The sequence below is a fragment of the Chrysochloris asiatica genome, unplaced genomic scaffold (genome assembly GCF_000296735.1).
Source record: "Chrysochloris asiatica unplaced genomic scaffold, ChrAsi1.0 scaffold00022, whole genome shotgun sequence".
NCBI lineage: Eukaryota > Metazoa > Chordata > Mammalia > Afrosoricida > Chrysochloridae > Chrysochloris > Chrysochloris asiatica.
In genome coordinates this window covers 8,983,515-8,998,837 of record NW_006408540.1, presented here as the reverse complement: position 1 = coordinate 8,998,837, position 15,323 = coordinate 8,983,515, and the positions used below count along the sequence as shown (strand labels likewise).

Below are 15,323 nucleotides of genomic sequence, written 5' to 3'. Positions count from 1 at the left end.
TTTTTCTCTATTTGGTGAAACCATTTGATGCATATAAGTATCTAATTTTTAGGGGGCCCCAGTCACCTATTTTGTCTCTTACCATTTGTGTGTTTTTTTGTAGCATTTGATAGTATATTTATGCCATGTATTAGAGTTCCTAAATTTGTCTCTATTTTTTCATTGATGATCTTTATATATTTTTATTTTACATTTAGGACTTTGATCCACATTGAGTTTGTTTTGTCTATGGTCTTGTGATATATGGATCTTTTTTCATTCTTCTGTAAAATGGATTTCCAATTTTGCCCATACCATTTGTTGAAGGGACGACCTCTTAACCATTTAATATGTTTTGGCCCTTTGTCAAAGATCAGCTGTGGAATGATCACTTCTAGGGATATATATATATATATATATATATATATATATATATATATAAACACAGTGGCTCTGTAGGATAATCACTGGACTGTGAACCACAAGGTCAGCGGTTTGTGCCTAGCAGCTGCTGCACAGTTGAAAAATGAGGCTTTCTGCTCCTGCAAGAATGTAAAGCTTTGGAAACCCTATATAGGATTTCTATGAGTCAGAACAAATTTGATAGCACAGCATATATGTGTGTGTGTGTGTATGGAGTCCTGGATTGGTGCTGTGGGTTAATGAGCTGGACTACATGGTCGGTTTGAACTGCAAGGTTGGTGGTTTAAGCTTGCCAGTTGCTTCTTGGGGCATACAGGATCACTCTGAGTTGGAAATGACTGGACGACACTTAACAACAACAATAACTACAACACACATACACATATATACAGTTAATATAAATCTGGAATAGATTCTCTTCATATGTCTTTTTCGTAAATCCCTTTGGTCAACTCTTGAAGCCTATGCACGTCTCAAAACGATTATTTAAATTCATGAAATAAAATAGCATGTGAATACAAGAGAAACCAATTGTACTAAATTGAATTTAATAATCTTTTAATATTATTAAAATATTTTCAATATAATAATTAAGGTGTGTCTCTATGCATGCATTAAATTAAAAATAATTTCAGTGTAATTTAACTTTCTAGATAGCTGCAGTAACTAAAATGTGATATGAAACCTCCTGTCATTTTTAATGATAATAAAACTCCAAATATTTCCAGTACTACTGGGCTTGGTTGCTTGCACATACAATTGAAAGCAATGATAAAATTCAGTTAGAGGTTAATGAAGATAAATATTTAAATTCAAATTCAAATCCATTCAAGTTCACGAACTTTGGTTATAAACTATATGTGTGTTTTAGTGCTCCAATTCAGTGTTTAAATTGCAAACACCCTAATTCTTCTTAAATTTGTGAAAACAAAAACAATAGTGTACGATTACAATTGTGGAAGCACACTCAAAAACAGGATAATTCACAAGTGTCCTACAATTTATCACCCAGGCAAAGGAAAAAAATATATAATATAAATGTGTTTATTGAGTAATATGTATTATTTTTAATGTGTTCATGCACTCAGAAGGCTACCAGAATAAAGATGCAGTGCTGATATTTAAACAGAATTGAAATATATTCTTCTTATTAAAAAAGGCCATGCTCCAGTTGTTGAGGAAAGTGAGATGAGAAAAGATGGCATGTTTTGAGGCTGCCGTTACTCACATTGTGGCACTTCTACTGTAATATATCAGGAGGCATTGAGTATGCTCTGCTGGTGCATGGGCATTTCCATATATGTGAGAAAAAAATCTTCTTTAAATACTTTTTCATATTCTTTGCATTTTTTGAAATATAATATTTCTGAATTTACATACTACAGTCCAGTAATTTTTAATGTCCTGTTATGTATTTGCTAAAAAAGAACATATATGTTTATCTAATAGATATCCATCCCATTGCTGTTGAGTCGATTATGACCTTATAGTACAGAACACAAGGACTGCATAGGATTTCCAGGGCTGTAAATCTTTATGGAAGGTAGCAAAGTGTCACATCTTTTCCCATGGAGCGAATACTAGATTTAATCTGCTAAAGGAGCTCTGGTAGCATAGTGGTTACGAGTCGGGCTGTGAATCGCAAGGTCAGCAGTTCAAAACTACCAGCTGTTCCACTGGAGAAAGATGAGGCATTCTGCTCCCGTAAAGATTTACAGCCTCAGAAACCCTGTACAGGGTCTCTATGAGTCAGTTCCGACTCCACGGCACATAACCACCACCACCACCACTTACTGTTTAGCATGCTAGGAGTCAAGTACTTAAACACCGCGTCAATATATTTATATATCTAGTTGTTGTTGTCAAGTGTTGTCGAGTTCGTTATGACTCTTAATGACTCTGCATAGGATTTCTGAGGAGGAACTGATGAATTTGAGGTTCAAACTAATATGGTATTTTGACCATATTAGTTAAGAGAAACATTTTCTCAACAATATAAATGGTGACTATATGTATGGACAAGGATCTCTGGTACAGTAGTGCTTATGAATTGAGCTTCTAACCACAAGGTCATCAGTTCAAAGCTATCAGCCATTCCATGGGAGAAAGATGAGGCTTTCTGCTCCTATAAAGATTTACAGATTCGGAAACCCTATGCAGGGTCACTATGAGTCGGAACCGATTCCACAGTACACTACCACCACCACCAATAGGTCAGATATTAGTTTGTCTTCCTTCATGCTAAGCATAAATAGAAACCCTGGAAATAATGTAACATCTAAGCAAATAAGAAATCTGGAGAATTTGGACGAGTAAGAAAATATGTTGGTATGGAGCACTAAACCAGAAAACAACAAAATTGGCAACCCAATGTTCTTCTACAACCACTTCCCTGCCAGCTGTTGTGGTTGTGTGTTGTTGTGATGGGAGATATGCCACCTGATATTGTAAATACCAGAGGGCCATCCATGGTGGACAGGTATTAACAGAGCTTCCACTAAGACAGAAAAGGAACATGGGGAGACAGATCACATCTGAAAGTTTAGCTACTGAAAACCCTCAGTGGAAAATTGTCTGATGTAGTACCTGAAGCTAAGCCTCTTAGGTTGGAAGACATTCAAAATATGACTGAGTGGAAGAGATTCATATTTTGACCCATTCAGTCAAAAGGTTACCAAACAGAATGTGGAAATCATACAATGATATGAATATTGCAAATAAAATTTTACTGAAGAGAATAGGAAAACAGTCATACCAGTATAGACAAAAACTACCAGAAATTCAAGCCAGATTCAGAAAAAGATGTGGGATGTGGGATATCACTGCTGAGGTCAGATGAATCTTTGCTGATAGCAGAAAATACCAGAAAGATGTTTGTTTGTGTTTTATTGATTATGCAAAGGCATTAGACTCTTTTATATATAACATTGTAAAGAATGGGAATTTCAGAGCAAGTTAATTGTGCTCTTGAAGGACCTGTATATATAACAAGAGACAGTCATTGAAACATAATAGGGATACTGTATAGTTTAAAATCAGGGAAGATGTAAGTCAGGGTTGTATTTTTGAATATACTTATTCAATCTGCATTTGCTGAGCAAATAATCCATGAAGCTGGGTTATATGAAATGAACACAGCATCAGGATTAGAGGAAAACTCATGAACAATTTTCAATATGCAGATGTCAAACTCCTGCTTACTAGAAGCAAAAAGGACTTGAAGTACTTGCTGCTGAAGATCAAAGACAAAAGTTTGCAATATGGATTGCATTTCAATTTAAAGAAAACTAAAATCCTCACAATTCAACCAATAAATAACATCATGCTTAATGGAGAAAAGATTGAAGTTGTCAAAGACTTCATTTGACTTGGGTCCACATTCAACGCTCATTAAACTAGCAAAGCATATAATGCATTAGGCAAATCTGCCACAAACTCCTCTTTAAAATGTTAAAGACCAAATATGACACTTGGAAGACTAAGGTGCACCTGTTTCAAACCAATGGTATTTTCAGTCACCTCATATGCATGTGAAAGCTAAACAATGAATAAGGAAGACCAGAGCAGAATGTATGCATTTGAATTATAGTGTTGCTGAAGAGTATTGAATATACCCTAGACTTCCAGAAGAAGAAGCAAATCTGTTTTGAAAGACGTATTGCAGGATTCTTCCCTGTAAGCAACAATGGGGAGATTCTGTCTCTCATATATTTTACACCTTGTCACAGAGGTTCTGTTCATGGAGAAGGTCATTATGCATGGTAAACTCAAAACCCTTAATGAGATGGCATTAACAATGACAAAAACAATCAGTTGTTCTTCACAGTGGCAATAACAATTGGCTCAAACATAACAATTATGATGATTGTGCAGGAATAAGTAGTGTTTTGTTCAGTTTTACAAAGGGTTGCTATTAGTATAAACTGATTTGAAGGAACCTAACAATAAAAACATATCCTTTCACACAACAGGAGAAGACATGTCATAACATTTTCTAGTCATTAACTTAGCAACAAAAGACAGCCCAGGTAAACTTATTTATCCCTTGTATCAATGACAGTTTCACTGACAACAATATATGACTCCCATAGAACAGGTCCTGTTAACTATAAGTAGCCAGATAAAGTGGGCTGTATGTCTGCTGATAATTATAATTTTCTAACATGTGACACCCACCACTCATCTGTCAGTATGTTGTACTGTATTGACTTGCATGTTTCTGTGTTTCCTGGAAGCTATGGCAACAATGTTTTAGATGGCAGCAGAGTCACCTAGAGTGAACAGGTTTTAGCTGAGTTTCTAGACTTTGTTGTTGTTGTTGTTATGTGCCGTGGAGTCGGTTCCGACTCATAGCGACCCTGTACAGGGTTTCCGAGGCTGTAAATCTTAACGGGAGCAGAAAGCCTCATCTTTTCCCGCGGAGCAGCTGGTAGTTTCGAACTGCTGACCTTGCGGTTCACAGCCCGATTCATAACCACTATGCTACCAGAGCTCTAAGACAGACTAAAAAGAAGAAGAGGCAGACTACTAAATGTATAGCCACTGAAAACTTTATCAACAGAGGTGGAACAATGTGAAAAATAGTGTCAGAAGATGAACTCTTAAGGCTAGAAGACACTCAAGACACATTGGGGAAGAGCTGTCTCCTCTTAGTAGAGACGACCATGATGATGTAAATAGAGTAAGCTTTTAGGACCTTCATTTGCTGCTAGAGAAGAACTCAACATAAGGAGAAACAGCTGTAAACATGCATCAATAATCAGAACAATGTATGAAGCATGAATGTAGTAAATAGGTAATTGTCAAAAATTAAATGGAATGCATAAAAACTTATATCCTAGGCATTAATGATATGGGAACGACTAGTATTGGTTGGTCATTGTGAATCTGACAATCATATAGTTTACTATGCCAAGAACAATAAATTGAAGATGAATGGTATCACATTCATAATTAAAAGGAAAATTTCTAGATCGGCCTTGAAGTATAATGTTGTCCATTATAGGATAATATTCACATGCCTAAATGGAAGGCAGTTAATACCACTATTGGATTATATGAAGAAGTACATGGTGGCAGGATTAGAGGAAGACTCATTAACAACCTGTAATACGTAGACGAGACAATCTTCCTTCCATTCTGTAGTGCAATTCCTTTTCTTCTGTAAAATGAAGAGGACTTAAAATACTTACTGATAAAAATCAAAGACCACAGTCTTTAGTATGTGTTGCATCTCAATGTAAAGTAAACAAACATCCTTACCACTTGACTAATAATTAACACTCTAACAAATGGAGAAAAAATTGATGTCAAAGGCTTCATTTTTTTTTTTTTTCCTCAAGCGGTTTATTTGATAAAGAATAAAGAGGAATTCTTAATTCATCTTCTCTCTTCTGTTGTATGAACTGAACTGTGGTAACCAAATGGAGAGCAGCACACAACAGTTCCCTTGAAAACTTGGATCTTTATACAAAAATGCAAAGATGCCTGAGTCACATGACTTACAGTCATTATTTTTTAGACAGAAGTGCCAACTGTGGTGCTTGCCTTTGCCTCGTCAGTGTATATTCTCCTTCCTGTCCTCAGGTATCATGGCTGGAAACAGAAGCACTTCTTTGAGGTTATTGGAATCTGTTAGTAACATGGTGACATGATCATGGCCCATGCCCCAGCCAGCTGTTGGGGGAAGCCCATATTCCAGAGTGGTACAGAAGCTCTGTGTATGCACATGACCAGCATGAACATCACCAGCAGCCTTGGACAGTTCTTCAAAAAGCTGCTGCTACTGCTACTGCATGGGGTCTTTCAATTTACTATAGGTGTTACATATTTCCTTCTTTATGACAAAGAGCTTAAAGCACTTGGTTAGACCCGCTTTAGAGAGGTTCTATGACTCGACGACACTTAACAACAACAACAACAGCATTTGGTCAAAGGGCTCACTATCTGGGGGTGGTCACAGACGAACACCGGATTACTGCAAGTCACTTCCATGAAAGCTGTAAAGGTTTATGGAAGCAAAAAGGCTCAACTTTCTCCCGCAGAACAGGAAGTAGTTTTGAACTGCTGACCTTGATGTTAGCAGCCCAATTTGTAACCACTGTGCTACCAGAGCTCCTTAGCTATGCAGATATCATCAAGGCTTTTGTGAGTCTCTTCTGTTTCAAAGAAGTTCCGTTCTGGCAGCTTCACCCCCAGGGCTCTCTCCAGCTCACTGACCATTATGATTCTCCAGAAGGGTGGATGAAATCAATCTCACAGGCTTGGCCCTCTCGGCCCTCTGGGTGGTAGGTGACCTTGTAACCACAAGTTATGTGCTTCACTACCCCTGAAACCTCTGATTTCTATAAGATTGTGATAGTCAGTATAGGCCATGTAGAATTCACAAGTGGTGAACTCGTGGTTGTGAGTCGGAACTGATGTCTGATTTCATAAACCTGGTCTATGCTACCAACCAGTAGCATCTTATGGTAGAGCTCTGGAGCAATTCTCATTTATAAATTCATGTTGAGTTCATTGTGGTGGACCATGACTTGGGATGACCTTCATCATGGGAGTTTCAACCTCTAAGAATCCCAAGTCATTCAAGAAACTTTTTTATATATGTGATGATCTTGGAGGGGATGATACATTTCTTCCTCACCAAATCATTCAGGATCAAGTCCAGTTACCTTTAAGGATATCATGTTTCCTTGTCTTTGCAGCCAAAGTGAAGATGAGACAGCATATGCAGAAAGGGAGATAATAGTGTGATCTTGTAGGAAATGATGCTCACCTTTCTTGGTTTTCCCTGGGTTCCCTTGAACTCCAATGATGTCTTCCTGGCAAAGTTTGTTATTGATATGAATAAAATCTTCTTTTTATTTATACTCCTTGGAATTAGCCATGGCTTGCAATTTGACTCCTTCTCTTTGAAGGTAGTAGAGGATGAACTTACCCCCAGAAACTCTTTTGGCATGGGTCCTGCCTGCCATCTTTAGAGTGATGCCATTCAGGTAGTCCCCAGGCTTTAGGTGACTGTACTTTTGTATGAAACAAGTGAGCAAATAGTCCACATGGAAGTTGTATGAGTATGGACCTTTGCCATTGCCCTTCAGCTCGTGAACGTCTTGACTGAGGCTCTTGCAGTAGTGATTTGGGTCTAAGCTCTCTTCCTCAGGACTCACACCATTGTCAGTGGTGAGGTTGGTGGTCAAAGTAGCAGCCTGGCTTAACGTTTTCTCACTGGGCTCCTGCTGGTGGGCCTCCTTCTCTGCTACTTTCTTCTTAACTTTCAGGCATCTCTTGAGTTCACTCTTACTCAGTTTTGGCTCACCACCATCCACTTTCACCTCAGCCTCCTGAATTGCAGCCATCTTTCCAAAAGGCCCGACCAAAAAGTGACCAGAGTATCGCATGATTTTCAGGGCAGGCCCAAAGACTTAGTTTTGCTTGGATTCCCTATCTACACTGATGGTAGCAGCAGTCAAGAAATCAAACAACATATTACATTAGGCACGTCTGATGCACATGACCTCTTAAAAATGTTCAAGAGCAAAGATACCAGTTTTAGAACTAAGGTGCAACTGACCCCAAGCGATGGTATTTTCAATAGCTTCATATGCATGTGAATGTAGGACAATGATTAAGGAAGATGAAGAATTGATGCATTTGAGTTATGGTGTTCGAGAAGAATACTAAAAGTACTATGGAGTGCCAGTGGAACAAATAAATCTGTGTTAGAAGAAGTACAGCCAGAAAGCTCCTTAGAAGTCAGGATGGCAAGACTACATTTTTCAATACTTCCGTCAGTCCCTCGAGAAGGACATCATGCTTGATAAACTGCAGCATTAGCAAAAAACAGTAAGACCTCCAGTAATATTGATGCTCACATTGGCAGCAGCAATGGGTTCATGCATAAGAACAATTTTGAGTATGTCACAGAACTGGACAGTGTTTCTATCTGCTGTACTTAGGGTTGAAACGAGTCTGAACTGACTCAATGGTACCTAACAACAACAACAATTACACATACTACAAAATAATCTTTTTCATCTCAAGATTCTTAACTTAAACACATGTGCAAAGTCCATTTTACCATGGAAAATACTCCATGGCACACCACCACCTCCAATGACTACCACAAGAACATCTTTAAGAATACTTTTTGTGCCTCGATCGTCTTCTGTCTGACTCCTAGATTCTCACCCACCCCACAAACAAAATATATTAACCCGATCTGAACATTTTCTCAAGTCTCAGCACAGTATTACATCAATTTCAAATTCAAAATCTCATCTAAATATCCTCTGTCAACTATCAGGCATAAATCAAGATTTTTTATATGTTTCATTGTGCAATGCAATACTTCTGTAAATATGTGAAACATAAGAAACGTGGATTTTAGTGCCTATTACCACCAGAACTGCAAAATTATAAATTTTTGAATTTTATGTCACTAAGTTTATGGACATTTATCACAAAAGCAATAGGACAACAATATGGATTTTGGTATCTGTTAGAGTGTTACTATTATTACAAATATCTACAATGTATAGTAGCTTGAAAACTTCTGTAAAGAATTATTTAAAAGGCCTCAATTTCCTTGAGAGTTTGCTTGTAGAAATATAGATGTAACCACTATGCAAGTAGGAACTAAGATGGAAGTAGGAACCACGAAGAAGCAGTATTTTGTCTCAAACAATAATTAATCATAAGGTGACAGTTGGTAAAAATATGAACGATAAAGGCCCTGTTGAAAAGTAGGAAAAATATGTTGCCGATCACTCAGTTCCAACATTTAGTGACCATTTGCACAACAGAATGAAACACTGCCTGGTCCTGTATCCTCCTGGCAAAAGTCTTTACATAGTCAATAAAGCACAGTTAAACATCTTCCTGGTATTCTCTGCTTTCAGTCAAGATCCATCGGACTTTAGCAATGATATCCCTTGTTCTCATCCTCATCTGAATCTGATTTGAACTGCTGGCAATTCCTTGTCAATATGTTGTTGCATCTGTTTTTAAATGGTATTTTATTTATCTTTAGCAAAATTTGCTTGCATCTGATACTAATGATATTGTCTGATGATTTCCACATTATGTTGGATCATCTCTCTTTAGAATGGGCACACATATATATATCTTCACAGGCATGTGAGGTGACTGAAATACTATGGTGTGGGTCAGGCACACTTTAGTCCTCAATTTGCTATCTTTGTTCTTTAACAGTTTAAAGGAGTGTTGAGAAGCAGATTTGCCTAATGTAATGTCATTTGATTTCTTGAATGCTGCTTCCATGATGAGTAATCATGGATCCAAGCAAAATGAAATCTTTGACAACTTCAATCTTTTCTCCATTTATCATAATATTATTTATTGCTCCAGTGGTAAGGATTTTTGTTTTCTTTACACTGAAGTACAACCCATAATGAAGACTGTGATCTTTTCAGCAAGCAAGGTTGTATCATCTGCAATATCTCAGGTTATTAATGAGTCCTTCTCCAATTCTGATGCCATTTTCTTCTTCAGATATACCAGCTTCTGGGGTAATTCACTCAGCATATGATTAAATGATTATGGTGAAAGGACACCACCCTGAAATACATCTTTACTAATTTTAAACCATTCAGTATCTTCTTGTGTCTGAATGACTTATTCTTGCTCTATGTACAGGTTCCTCAGGAGCACAATTAAGTGTTCTAGAATACCTATTATTTGCAATGATTTATGTAGTTCCTTATGATTCACACTGTGACATGCTTTTGCATAGTTAATAAAGCACAAGTAAACATCTTGCTGGTATTTTCTATTTTCAGCCAATATCCATGTGATGTCAGCAATGATGTCTCTCATTCCACTTCGTCAGAGTCCTGCTTCAATTTCTAGCTTGAGAAATACTGAATGAGTTTTTCACGTTTGGATTTTTAACTACAGGTCTTTGCACATTTCATTTTAACACTAGATTTTGTGTTCTTGAGGTACTCTTTGGAATTTTCTGTCCTGCTCATTTAGTTGACCATTTCTTATAGACCCTTTAACTTTTCTACATTCAATAGCAAGTTCCAGAGTCTTATCTGACATTCTTTTTGGTCTTTTCTATCTTTCATTTATTTTCAGTGATCTTTTGCTTTCTCCATGGATGTTCTTGATGTTATTCCACAACTCTTCTGCTCTTTGGTCATTAATGCATAAAGCATAAAATCTGTTCTTGAGATTATCAATAAATTCAGGTGACATATATTCAAGATCATATTATGAGTCTCACAGACTTATTTTAATTTTCTTCAACTTCAAGCTTGCAATGAGCAAATGATGGTTTGTTCCACAGCTGGTCCCTGGGCATGTTTTTGTTGGTGATATTGAGCTTCTCTATTGTCTCTTCCCACAGATACATTTCATTTGATTCCTGTGTAGTCCATCTTGTGATTCTAGTATATAGTTGCTTTTTAAGTTGTTGAGAAAAATGTATTTGCAGTGAATAAGTCATTGGTCTTGCAAAATTGTACCATGTGATCATTAACAGTCTTTCTACCAACAAAACCATATTTTTCAAATACCAGCCTTCTTCTTTGTTTCTAAATTTACATTCTTATCACCAGTAATTATCATGTATCTTGACTGCATGTGCATCAATTTATGACTGAAAAATTATTCAGTTCAGTCATTATTGTTAGTGGTTTGTGGGTAAATTTGAATATTAGTGGTATTAAATGGTCTTACTTGTAGGTGTGTATGGATATTATCCTATCATGAACAGCATTGTATTTCAGAACAGACCTTGAAATACTCTTCTTAACGATGAATCTGATGCCATTTTGCTTCAGTTTCCTTCCTGGAAGGTTGCTGATGTGTTGTCATATGGCATCAATTGATTCTGACTCATAACAGCCCTGTATAGGGTTTCTGAGAGTGACTGGTAGATTTGTACCATAGACATTGAGGTTAGGACAGTTAACAGTCCAGTGTTTATCATACAGTGCTACTTCAGACCCTGGCATAGTAAGCCATATTATTGTCCAGTTCAAACTGGCCAGTATCAGTTCATTCAACTCACTAATGCCTAGAATATCAATCTTTATGTGTTTCATTTCATTTTTTTGAAGGCTTCCAATTTTTCTAGATTCATATTTCATACATTAAATGTTCAGCTTATTAGTGCATGCTTGTTGGTGTTTCTTCTCAGTTTGTCTTGTGCTCCATCAACAACAAAAAAATCCTGAAATCTTTGCTCCATCCATATCGTTAAGATCAACTCTCCTTTGAGGACACAGCTCTAAACAAGTCATCGTTTGAGTGCCTTCCAACCTGAGATGCTCAATAGCTGAAACATTTTCACTGTAATTAATAAGTTTTTCATTACCTAAACATTCAGAAATGACTTGCTTTCCCTTCTTCCTAGTCTGCCTGAGTTCAGCAACTCCACTGAAACCTATCCATTATGGATAACCTTGATAATATTTAGAATACTGGTGGCATAGCTTCCAGAATCATAGCAACACACAATCTACCACACTATGAAAAATTGACAGAATACTCAATTGTCATCATAAAAAAAAACTAAAATTCTCAGTGAATGCCAATAACAAGATGAATCTGGTTTGGAAGAATATCACAATGATCTTAAAGCAGCTGTTATAAAAATGGTTCAACAATCAATCAAATATTCTCTTGAGACAAATGTGAAAAAAATAGCAAGAAAATATAAGTTGTAAAAAAAAGATTCGACTATATAATAAACTTTTTTAGAAACATTAAAATATCACTCAACATTGCAATAGTGCACTGGATGACAAGATCAGATCAGTGAGTGGAGGAAAGATAATGATAATTCACAGAAACCAATATATATATATATTTTAAAATATGAGCAAAAGTGTTTATATTTTTACCAATGACATGATAATAAAAGATCAACAATTTGTATCATTGATGTTACTGAGGAGAGTAAAATGAGAGTAAACTTGAAAAAGTATTTGAGGGAACAATGCCTAAAACATCTCTAATCAGAAGAAATAAACACCACAGATTCAAAATTTTGTGATCCTTAAATAGACTAAATTCAAAGAAAGTTTAGCCAAGACACATTATAATTAAACTTTAAAAATTAATGTCAAACACAAATTATCTAAAGAAGGAAAAAAGAAATAAGCAGCTACATGTAGAAAAGTAACTGAAATGACAGCAGATACTCCTAGGAAACAATGGAGGAAGAAGGAAGTGGCACAATCTTTTTCAAATTCTGAAAGGGACTGTCAAACAGGAATTCTATATACTGGAGATCTATCCCTCAGGCATGGAATCCAAATAAAGACATTATAAATGGTATTCATCCAAAATAATGTATTCCTTACAATCCTACTCTTAAAAGATTGACAAAAGGAAATTTGTTAAACATGAAAGAAATTAAATGACAAAAGAAGGAACTTAGACATTTAGAGAGGGAGAGAAATTTAAAAAGAAGAGATGTGGGCATATGCAGGCAGACTATCCTTTTCAATAGTTCCATAGGTAATATTTAACATTTAGCAAATGAAAAAACAAAAACAACAACAAAACAATTTGGAAAGTATTGGAGGTAAAGGGACCTAACCGAAATGAAGGTTTCCACTCTTTATTAGAAATGGTAAAACTTCCAAACCTGTATATTCTAAGAGGCCATATATTTATACATATTATAATAAGCAGAGCAATTATCAACTAAAGATGAATATAAAGAAATACCATTCAAAACACTAAGTAAATCTAAATAGAATACTCAAAAATGTTCAAGTAACCTACATGAAGGCAAAAAAAAAAAAAAAAAGAAAAAAGATTTATGATATCAAGAAGAGATAGAAAACCGTAATTATAAAAAGGACAAAATAAAGTCCGATATTTCAATTATTATCTAAAATTGACATGATCTAAATTCAGCATTCATAAAGAGGCTGAAAGAATGGTTTAGAATAATAAATAAAATACACAAAAGAAAACCAGTCATACTGTTTACCAAATTTACTACAAATTCAACAACATAGATTAATAATAGAAGCATAGAAAATGTTTTTCATGCAAACATTAATTTTTTAAAAAGAAATAATGATTATACCAACATTAAATAAAGTACAATTCAGATATAATAAAATTAGGTAAAATGTTAACAATAAATTCTTAGTGATCAGACATTATACCGATTTAAATATTTTGCCAACCTTCATGTGACAAAAGACAAGCTTCTAATATGACATTACTGAACATGTAGTTTGGAAGGAAATCACTGCCATCCAGGTGATTTTGACTCGTAGTGACCTTAGAGAACAGAGTGGAACTGCTCCTTAGTATTTCTGAGACTATAAATCATGAAGGGAGCAAACAGCTTCCACTTTCACCCACAAGGTATCTGGTAGTTTTGAACCTCTTTTGGTCTGTTAGTTAGCAGACCAATGCTTAATCCACTGTACCACACGGGGTTCTTGATTAAGAAGAGATAGCAACACTTGACTCTTTTTTTACAGCACTCATCTTTCAGTTTGTTGCTTTGTGGTGGGTAGAGTGATGCTCTGGATGCATAGTGGTTACGAATTGGGCTGCTAATCTCACGGTCAGTGGTTCAAACCTACAAACTATTCCGTGGGAGAAAGATGAGGCTTTCTGCTCCAATAAAGCTTTACAACTTCGGAAACCCTATGCAGGGTAGCTACTAGTCGGAACCTACTCCAAGGAACATAACCATAACCACCATGTATATAGGAGTCCTGGTGTGGTGCTGTGAAATAAATACTGGACCACAGGTTGGTTTGCATGACTAGGGTGACATTACAATTCCAGTAGCTGCTTCTAAGAAACCCTATACCCAGTCATAATGAGTCAGAACTTACTCGAAGGCACCTATCAACAATAAATATATATGGAGCTCTGGTAGTGTAGTGGTTACAAGTCGGGCTGCCAACTTCAAGGTCAGCAGCTCGAAACAACCAGTGGTTCTGCTGGAGAAAGATGAGAGATTTACAGCCTCAGAAACCCTGTGCAGGGTCACTATGAGTCGGAAATTACTCATGATACTTAACAAAAACAACAATATATGTATATATAAAATATATGTTGTTTGTTGTTAGGTGCCATTGAGTGGGTACTGACTAATAGCGACCTTATGCACAGCAGAACAAAATACTGTTCGATCCTGGGCCAACCACACAACTGTTGCCACGCTTAAGTCCATCGATGCTGCCAGTTGGCCAATACATCTCATTGGGGGTCTTCCTCTATTTCTCTGACCCTCCACCTTACCAAACATGATATCCTTCTCCAGCAACTGGTCCCTCCTGTGAGAAATATGAGAGATGAAGTTTGGCCATCTTGGTCTCTAAGAAGCATTCTGCTGCACTTCTTCCAAAACGGATCTATTGGTTCTTTTGGTAGCCCATGGCACTTTCAATATTCTCCTCCTTCACCATAACTCAAAAGCATCAATTCTTCTACTGTCTCCCTTATTCACTGTCCAGCTTTCACATGCAAATGAGGTTACTGAAAATACCATAGCTTGGGTCAGGTGCACCTTAGTCATGAAGTTTATCTCTACTTAACTGCCAAATTATGTAATTCCCAATGACTGAGACTTATATATATATAGATAGATACATAGATGAATTGTGACTATATAGATAAAATTTATCTATCTATCAATATGAATTGTACTACATTTGATGTTGGTAGATATATCTATATCTATCTATATCGATATCGATATCTATCTATCTATCTATCTATCTGGAGAGAGAGAGATTTGAATCTATATGTAAATAAGTCTATATATAGATATATGTTGTTGTTTACTGGAACAGAATGCCTCATCTTTCTCCCGTGTAACCACTTTCTCCCGCGGAACCACTGGTAGTTATTGAACTGCTGACCTTGCGGTTGGCAGCCCGACTCGTAACCACTATGCTACCAGAGCGCGCTCT

At 36.4% G+C, this 15,323-nt stretch overlaps 1 pseudogene; it reads right to left on the bottom strand.

Moving 5' to 3' along the window:
* Positions 1-5,919: 5,919 nt before the first annotated feature.
* LOC102821357 lies at positions 5,920-7,757 on the bottom strand (annotated as a pseudogene).
* Between the last annotated feature and the right edge of the window lie 7,566 nt (positions 7,758-15,323).